This window comes from Heloderma suspectum, chromosome 4, assembly GCF_057233095.1.
Source record: "Heloderma suspectum isolate Gila_16-S chromosome 4, 16-S_ref, whole genome shotgun sequence".
Lineage (NCBI taxonomy): Eukaryota > Metazoa > Chordata > Lepidosauria > Squamata > Helodermatidae > Heloderma > Heloderma suspectum.
The window spans coordinates 240,804,104-240,813,598 of record NC_139461.1 but is presented as its reverse complement, the minus strand read 5'-3'; positions in this window follow the sequence as shown (position 1 = coordinate 240,813,598).

The window sequence follows — 9,495 nt, the reverse complement described above, 5'->3', positions numbered from 1 at the left end:
AATACGATTAAAGAACAGAGAGATTACCAGAATCCTGTTTTTCAATAATTTAAAGTGTCAGTAGCATTATAATAAGCTTAGTAAGTAAAGAGTAGGGAAATAGCACAGGACTAAATTATTATGTATTATTTTTTAAATCTTGTTCTTCCTTGAGGGAGCATAGACCAGTGTACATGGTTCCTCTACCCCCATAACATTTTTATCCTGCCAACTACTATGTTCCATTATTCCACTAGAGGTCTCCAGAGACTATGGTTAAAATATTCTCCCCCCCCCCCCCCAAAATTAACTTTTCTGCTGCAAGTGTTTTGACCACTCTGGTGTCCGTGTGTCATTCTTAGGCAACTAGGCTGTCTGTGGGGACATGAGGATGTGGCTTTTTAACTCTCTTTCTAGATACTTCCATGACCCTTTTTGTTAAACCTCTAAGAGAATTGTGCTATAGCACATGTAAACACTGCTATTACACAGGCTTGCAAGTAAAACGTGTTTTGTGTTTTCTGTATTATTTCTCACCAATAAAAGAATGGAGGGTCTTCTAATGAATTTGCAGGATTATTCAATCATTCAGTGAACAAGAAAACAACAAAACTATAAACCCCACCTTTTGAAAGAAAGGGAAACGGAATGGGACAGGTAAAATCCCTTTTCCCAAAGGTTGATTTATGTGGATCGATACACAACTGCATGAGTCAATGCGTATTGTTAGTGGGATGATACGATCTACTCCCACATACTGGCTGCCTGTTTTGAGCCATATACCACCTCCGAATGCAAAACAAAAGAGCGCCTTTCTTCAAGAATAACGGAAGATTATTGACAACCTCCAGCTACCAATATTAAATGACGTAACCTACTTGGAGCGAAACAGGGTAAGATTGAGACATCCAGCCATTTCTACTGCTAAAGCTCTTCTAGAAGATGATTTCAATATCCACAACACGTGGAAACAACATTGGCTAGGAAATTGCCCTCCACAATGCCGAAGCTTGCCCTGCATCTTGGAAAAACCACCTTGGATTTGACCAGCCCCGTGCGATACGGACAACCTTGAACTGAATTTGCACGGGTGATGGTAGATGTGCAGATGCCCTTTATAAATGGGGCAAAACAACATCATCAAATTGTGATTGTGGGGCTGAAAAACAAACTATCCAACATATAGTGAGAGTGTCAAAACTGAGCCTACAATGGAGACTTTGCTGATTTCCTGGCCGTGACAACAGAAGTAAAAAAACTATATCTGTAACCTAGACATACGTTTGTAATATTCCTGTCTATATTTTATATTTTACATTTCATATTTATTATGCTGTATGTTTTTACTGTAATGTGATGTAAATGTGTCATACGATAAATAATAAATAAATAAATAAATGTGGAGGCATTTGCTTTGCTGGGAACAGTCTGGTACATTTGCTCTCTCCTTGTGGGACATTGGGGCCTTGATTGGATGGCTTGATCTGTAGGGAACTTTTGGGAGAGTAGTCCAGTCTTGTGGAAGGAGCTGAAAAGCCATTTGGTCCCTTATGACTATAATGCCACATCTACATGTCACTTTAAGCCTTGAATTATGGCTCAATAAATGTCAGAACCGTGAGCCCTCCCACAGTGCAATCACCCGCCAAAGACCAGGTCTTATTTATTATTTTATTTCTTATTTTTATTTATTACATTTATATCCCACTATTTTTCCTCCTTATGGAACCCAAGGTGGCATGCATAATCCTCCTGCTCTCCATTTTAACCTCCCAACCACAACCCTGTGAGGTACGTTGGGTGAATGGGGACTAGAACCCAGATTTCCCGACTCGCAGTCTGGCACTCTAGCCACTACACCACACTGGTTTTCACAAGTCTTCAAGCCAATAGTTCTTGAATATGCTAACAGCTAGTATTTCAGACAATACAGACGCACTACTTGCCCCAAACTGCCCCAGGCCTAATTAGCTAATCCCAAGTTCTCTAACAGAGAAAGACTTCAGTGGAGTAAGAGAGTTGCTACTAAGCTAACATTAGGCAACCTACACAGAATTCAAAGGACTTCCTCAGTCCCCCTCTCAGGGATGGTCCTGCCTCCATTGACTCAGGTGAGTGGCTAATCTGGCAGAGCATCTCAGTTCCCTCATATGTTCTGCCCTCTTTGAGCAATAGTGGGCTCTTGGGTCTGCCAAGTCTTGCCCTGCCCCTTCTGTGAGTTGTTGCTTTCCCACAGAAGGGAGATGCAATGTCTGTGCCTGGCCCAATCATGTCCTTGGGATGATCCTTCCCTGACTCCTGGAGTCTCTTTGGGAATTTCCTCCTCTGCTCTCTGACCCAGCTCTTGTCTTCCTAAGTCTGCCCCTGAATCTGATTCAGAATAATCTTCAGACTGTACAGGGAGCCTGGGCCCAATCCTGACAAACTAAAATGTGAATGAACAGCATTCCATTGTTTCATCCCTCCCTTCATGCAAATAGCTAAACAAACCAGGAAAGGGGGAGTTTTAGGTGTGGTGTCCAAAACTGGGATTATGGTTTATTGAACCCAAAGAAGACAGGATCATAAGCCAGTTTGAAACCATGGTTTGTTGTTTATTTATTTACATAAAAATAAATATTTCTATATTGCCTAGCATGTAAAACATAACCAGGTGGTGCACGGCAATAAAATAATAAAATAAATATATAAATATAAATATACAACCTTACTAAAACTTCTTAAAATATAATCAAACATGGTGGTGGTGGGGAAATGTTGGCTTACAAATCCTGGTTTGTTTGGCCACAATAAGGCATAATCCCTGGTTCAGACATCACACAAAGTTCTCCCCTTCTTGGTTTATTTACCCTCTCACACAGAAGGACAAAGCTCGTGCGAATGAGCTGCATGCACCAGCTCACTGCTCATTCACATTCCGGTTTATTAAGCCATAATTCATGGCATTAAGCGATGTGCGAATGCAGCTATTGTGAAGTGGGGAAAGTTATCCTTTTTCAGATCATGCGCTCACAGGTATTACAATGCAGGTCAGGTGGCCATGAGGTGTATTTCAAATTGGCACCAGCCCACAGTGGATAAAAAAGAGCTGACAACGTTTCAGTGAGATCTATGCCTATTGCTGCTATGGAGCCCAAAATGTTCAAAGGGCAGAGTCCGATGTCATAACTTCAGCTCATGTTCAGTATTCCCTGTTCTGGAGGATTCCAGACCTGCAATGTGAATTCTCCTTTGCACAACATTTAGGTTAAGGCTGGAGTTTTTAACATTAATTTTACCATTTTACAATAGCCTCCCTTCGCATTAATCAGTGATGGACTAGAACAGCTGCAGGTTCTTCCATCCCATCCCTCATGCAGCTGGCTGTTAATCAAAATGCCTGCAACCCTGCCCCTCTTCGCAGGACTGTGTAGCACAGGGTAGGCGGCTCCTTTGCTGGGAAGCTGCCCACATATTCAGCTTAGTGATATCGAAATGATCTCACTGAGATATGTCCAACAGCACATACCACTGTGCAGTACAGTGTGGTTAAGGCACCCTTATGGGAGAAAGGAGGATTTCTTGGTTCTGTTCCTAGATCTTCTGCTGGCAGAGCAAGCAAGTTGGCTACTTCCCCTTCAACTTGGCAGAAAGAAAGCCAAAAGCCAGAGAAAGGGGCCTTAAGAATATTTGAGAAATCACAGGGAAGGACAAGAACAGGCAAGAACCAGACCCGGGGTCCATCTACGCAGAGATGCTTTCTGAGGCGATTCCATTTAAAACTGGATTTTCATCATTTTGGATTTGCTCCTCCCATGGCACAGGTTGCCAGTTAATGCAGCGTATACCTGGGGAAAAACTACTGTCGCCAGGCCAAAATCAGGAGAAACCACATTATTTCTTTCCTTCCCTCTCCCTCCTTCCCTCCAGCCTGCCAAGTTTGACCCAGCCCGTTCCAAGCACCAAAGCACCACAGCACACCTTAGAAATGGCACCCATCCAGGGCTCGCCAAGAGATCAGCCCCACACCGGGAAATAGCTGCCAGCGCCAGCTTCATCCAGCCAAAGCTCTCAGGGCAGTGTGTGTGTGTGAGAGAGACTGAGAGAGAGAGAGAGAGAGAATTAGGAGACTGCAGGAAAAGGCAAAGAGATATTTTCTTCCCCCCCCCCCGCAACTGCCACCACACCAACCGCAACATAGCCGAGGTTAGCACATAGCAGCCACATTAAAACTCAGAAGAGCATCTCCATTGGTCCCTCCCACCCTGCTCTCTGTGCCCAAACTCCAGGCACAAAACCCGCCTCTTTGTCAGGAACAGAGATTAGGGGCTGATAAGAGCCTGGCAGGGGTGCTTCCTTCTTTTTTTAAAAAAATTGTTAAACTTATGTGCAGGTCTGCAGCAGTGAATAAGCAGAGATTTAAAACAAAAGACAAAGCAATCCCCAGTCCCCCACCCCTCTCTCCCCTCCATGCTGAGTAAATGTAATTGAAGTCAATGTGATTTACTTCTGAGTAGACATCTTTATCCAGGCTGTTTTCAGCTAGTCGTTCCAGTATGCGAATATGCATACCTCCGCAGAAGGGGAGATTAAAAAGAAAAGAAAAGTCAGCAACCTGCTGACTTTCTCGGGAGTAAGGCTCATTTGGGGAAAAACAAAACATGATCAGCGGAGGGTGAAGCCAACTCTTCTCCTCAGGTCCATCCTTTGCTGAAGCAACTTTCCCTTCTTCCTCACAGTGCAGCTCCCCCCAGCCGCCTCCACAGCCAGTACCACAAGCTGAGGTCACACAGACTCCCAAACCACACTGAAGCCGAAGTAACAGGAAAATCCATAATAAGACAACTTTACAAAATTGCGGGTTTTACAGCATGAAAACCTGGGATTGATGCAGATTGGCGGTTACGTCATTTGTCACCAGTGTGAGGTGCAATAACACTGGAGTAAATCCCCCATGTAGATCCACACACACACACACCCCGACCAAGAGCAAATTAAGCTGCAACCATTTCCTGCATAAAATGATCTCTGAGATCAAACAGAATGATCATCTGAGTTGGTGCAGCACAGTGGCTGGTAGCTAGAGTGTCTCTCTCCCCACCCCTTTGAATCTCACCTCAATCACAACAGGCTCACTAATGGGCCTTTGGCAAGTTAGTACCCCCCCCCCCCGCATAATAATACTGACCCATTTTGTAGGATAGTTGTAAGGATGAATGAGCTAATGCATGTTAAATCCTTTGCCCATGCCAAAAGGGCTCTGTATAAATGCCTATATCATTAATATTATCAGCACCTTGCTTTCCATCTTTGCATTCTTGTGAGCAGAGAAAACCATTGGTTTTCTTATCTTCCCTGATGATGATCAGTGTGTATATGTGACCCCTGTAACACTGCCCTTGTAATAATAATTATTTCATCATGTATATCAGAGCTCCCCTATTGGTCTCAAAATGAATATTCCCCTGATGAGATTACCCTGATGCTATTTTTAAATAAACTGTGATCCATAGTCCATTACAGGCATTGGGAGCTTTGCCAAGCACTTCAGGGCTCTCACTCAAGACTTCAGTGAAAACAATAGAACCTTTGACTAGACATGAATGGGAGGCTGCAGGCTAGGACTAAATTTCCTAAAAGCCAAAGGAATATTTGGCTTTTTGATCAAAGGTAACTTGTATTTAGTTTATTTATTTATTAGTTCAGATTTACTACCGGCCACCCAATCAAGGAGAAGACGAGGATGAAACTTTTGAAAAGCAAATAGCCAATGTTTCAAGGAAGCATGATGTAGTAGTAATTGGGGACTTCAATTTCCCTGATATTTGTTGGGAGACAAATTCTGCAAAACATGGCCCCTCCAGGAAATTCCTGATTTGTGTGTCGGATAACTTCCTCCTACAGAAAGTAGAGGAAGGAACTAGAGGATTGGCTATCCTTGACTTGATCCTAACCAACAGAGATGACTTAGTGGATAAAGTAGCAGTTACAGGAACTCTGGGGGAAAGCGACTATGTTATGCTTGAGTTCTTGGTTCTAAGGGAAGCAAAAGCCAAGTGTAGTCAAACGTGTACCCTGGATTTTAGGAAAGCTGATTTTAATAAGCTCAGAACAATGATAAGTAAGGTCCTATGGCGAGTGACTTTAATGAGAAAAGGAGTCCAAGATGGGTGGAAGCTTTTAAAAAAGGAAATTCTCAAGGTACAGTTACAAACAATTCCAACAAAAAGGTGGAAGACAACAGAAAAAGCCAATGTGACTTCACAAAAAGCTTAGAGATTACCTGAAAACAAAAAAGGACACATATAGGAAGTGGAAAGAAGGCCAAGCAACAAAGGAAGAGTACAGGCAGGTAGCACAGAATTGCAGGGATGATGTCAGGAAGGCTAAAGCTGAGAACGAGCTGAGGTTAGCGAGGGATGCTAAAAACAACAAAAAGGCTTTCTTCAGCTACGTGCATAGCAAAAGACAGAGGAAAGAAATGGTGGTTCAACTATTAAATAAGGATGGCAAAATGATAGATGACAAAGAAAAGGCAGAGGTGCTCAATTCCTACTTTGGCTCAAATTCCTACTTTGACTCCTACTCCCCAAAGAGGGTCTATGACCTCCCTGGCAAAGGTGAAGTACAGGCTGAAGGGGCAGGATTGCAGCTTGAGATCGATAGGCATATGGTCAAGGAACACCTAATTACTTTGAATGAGTTCAAATCTCCAGGGCCAGATGAACTGCATCCTAGAGTAATAAAGGAACTGGCAGAAGAACTCTCAGAACCACCGTCTATTCCCTTTGAGAGATCATGGAGGACAGGTGAAGTGTCAGATGACTGGAGGAGGGCTAATGTCCCTATCTTCAAAACGGGTAAAAAGGAGGAACCTGGGAACTACATACCAGTCAGTCTGACATCAATCCCTGGGAAAATTCTGGAGCAGATGATAAAGCAATCCATCTATAAGCACCATGAAAACAATGCAGTGATTACTCGAAGCCAACATGGATTTGTCAAGAACAAATCCTGCCAGACTAATCTGATCTCATTTTTTGATCAAGTAACCTCCCTTGTGGACTGTGGGAATGCTGTAGACATAATATACATCAACTTCAGCAAAGCTTTCGACAAAGTGCCCCATGATATCCTGATGAGCAAACTCAAAGTGGGCTAGATGAAACAACTCTCAGGTGGAGCTACAGTTGGCTATAGAATCGGACTCAAAGAGTGCTGATCAATGGGATCTTCTCAAACTGGGGAGAGGTAATGAGTGGGGTACCAGAGGGCTCAGTCCTGGGCCCAGTGCTCTTCAACATTTTTATTAATGACTTGGAGGAGGAAGTGCAGGGAATGCCGATCAAATTTGCAGATGACACAAAGTTGGGCAGGATAGCTAATATTTTGGAAGACAGAAACAAAATTCAAAGTGATCTTGATAGGCTGGAGCGCTGGGCAGAAAACACCAGAATGACATTTAATAGGGATAAATGCCAAGTTCTGCACTAGGAAAAAGAAACCAAATGCACAGTTCCAAGATGGGGGATACGTGGCTCAACAACACTACAAACGGGAAGGACCTTGGAATTGTTGTAGATCACAAGCTGAATATGAGCCAACAATGTGATGTGGCTGCAAAGAAGGCAAATGCTATTTTGGGCTGCATTAATAGAAGCATAGCTTCCAAATCTCGGGAAGTACTAGTTCCCCTCTACTGAGGGCTGCAGTGGCTTAGTGGTTAAGACGCTGAACTGCAGACCGGAAGGTCGGCCGGACAGCAGTTTGAGACCCGAGTGCCGTGTGACGGAGTGAGCTCCCGTCTTCAGTCCCAGCTCCTGCCAACCTAGGAGTTTGAAAGCAAGAAATTGCAAGTAGATAAATAGGTACCGCCTCAGCGGGAAAGGTAACAGCGTTCCGTGCACCTCGGTGTTCAGTCATGCCGGCCACATGACCACGGAAGCGTCTTCGGACAGCGCTGGCTCTTCGGCTTAGAAACGGGGATGAGCACCGCACCCTAGAGTCGGACACGACTGGTTGGGGACACCTTTACCTTTTACCTTTTCCAGCACTGGTTAGGCCTCATCTAGAGTACTGTGTCCAGTTCTGGGCACCACATTTTAAGAAGGATGCAGACAAACTGGAGAGGGTTCAGAGGAAGGCAACAAAGATGATCGGGACTGGAAACAAAGCTCTATGAAGAGAGACTAAAATAACTGGGCATGTTTAGCCTTGAAAAGAGAAGACTGAGGGGAGATAGGATAGTGCTCTTCAAGGACGTGAAAGGTTGTCACAGAGAGGAAGGCCAGGATCTCTTCTCCATCATCCCAGAGTGCAGGACACAGAATAATGGGCTCAAGTTACAGGAAGCCAGATTCCGGCTGAACATCAGGAAAAACATCCTGACTGTTAGAGCAATACGACAATGGAACCAATTACCTAGGGAGGTAGTGGGCTCTCCCACACTGGAGGCATTCAAGACGAGGCTGGACAGCCATCTGTCAGGGATGCTCTGACTTGAATTCCTGCATTGAGCAGTGGGTTGGACTCGATGGCCTTGTAGGCCCCTTCCAACCCTACTAGTCTATGATTCTATGATTTATTTATTTGGCAGGGAAAACTTAGCCAAAAGCCACCTTGCCATTGCAAAAGGGTCTCAACTAAATTAGCATTTCTCTCCCATGTGAAAAATGTCATGTAGCCGGGGACTCCAAAACTAATCATTGCAAACAGTGGGTTGGATCCAGACACAGTCATATTTAGAGCAGACCCATTGAAATCAATGGAACTGAAGTTAGATGTGGCTCATGTACATCACATTGATTTCAATGGGTCTACTTTAAGAATGACTAAGTCTGGATCCAGCCCAGTGGCAAGGCATTACATTTCATGGATATTTAACTTGTAACAGCGGTGATGTAGAGATGCATGATCTGATCCTCATCTTGCATATCATCTAAGCATTCTTCTTTTTATGTTATAGCTGGATCCAGCTTTAATAAAGCTGGTTGTGGTGGTCTGCAACAATTTGTCCTGGAGATTCACATTTGTACCATGCTATGTCATTTCCTCTTTCTTGCAATCAGAGGCCACTTACTAGCTCATTTGAGGTGATACTTAAGAATGATACATTGCTCTTAGTTAAATAATATCATCTGATAAATTATTCTTTGGAAAGTTATCTTAAATCTGGGCATCTGTTATAACGATCTGTTGTGCATGAGCAGCAAGGCTGGGCAAGATAAGGCAAGCTCAGTGCAGATAACAGCTTCTAGAAACAAGCAATCAAAAGGTGTGACAATTAAAAACAAACAAACAAGGAAGTCACTGAAAAAAGCCCCCTACTCATATCCAAGCCACAAAAGGCTCCAGCTTTGTGAGACGGTGGGAGGACAAGGCTTCCAGTGGTGGAATGTACATTCCAGTACATGTCCTTGTTCTTTAGTGTTGATGGATGAAGGACGCCACCAAGAAGTCAGTCTCAGAACAGCTTCACAACCTGACAGTTGTAAGGTTATCCATGATAGTAAGGGTGTTTCTACATTATTTATTTAT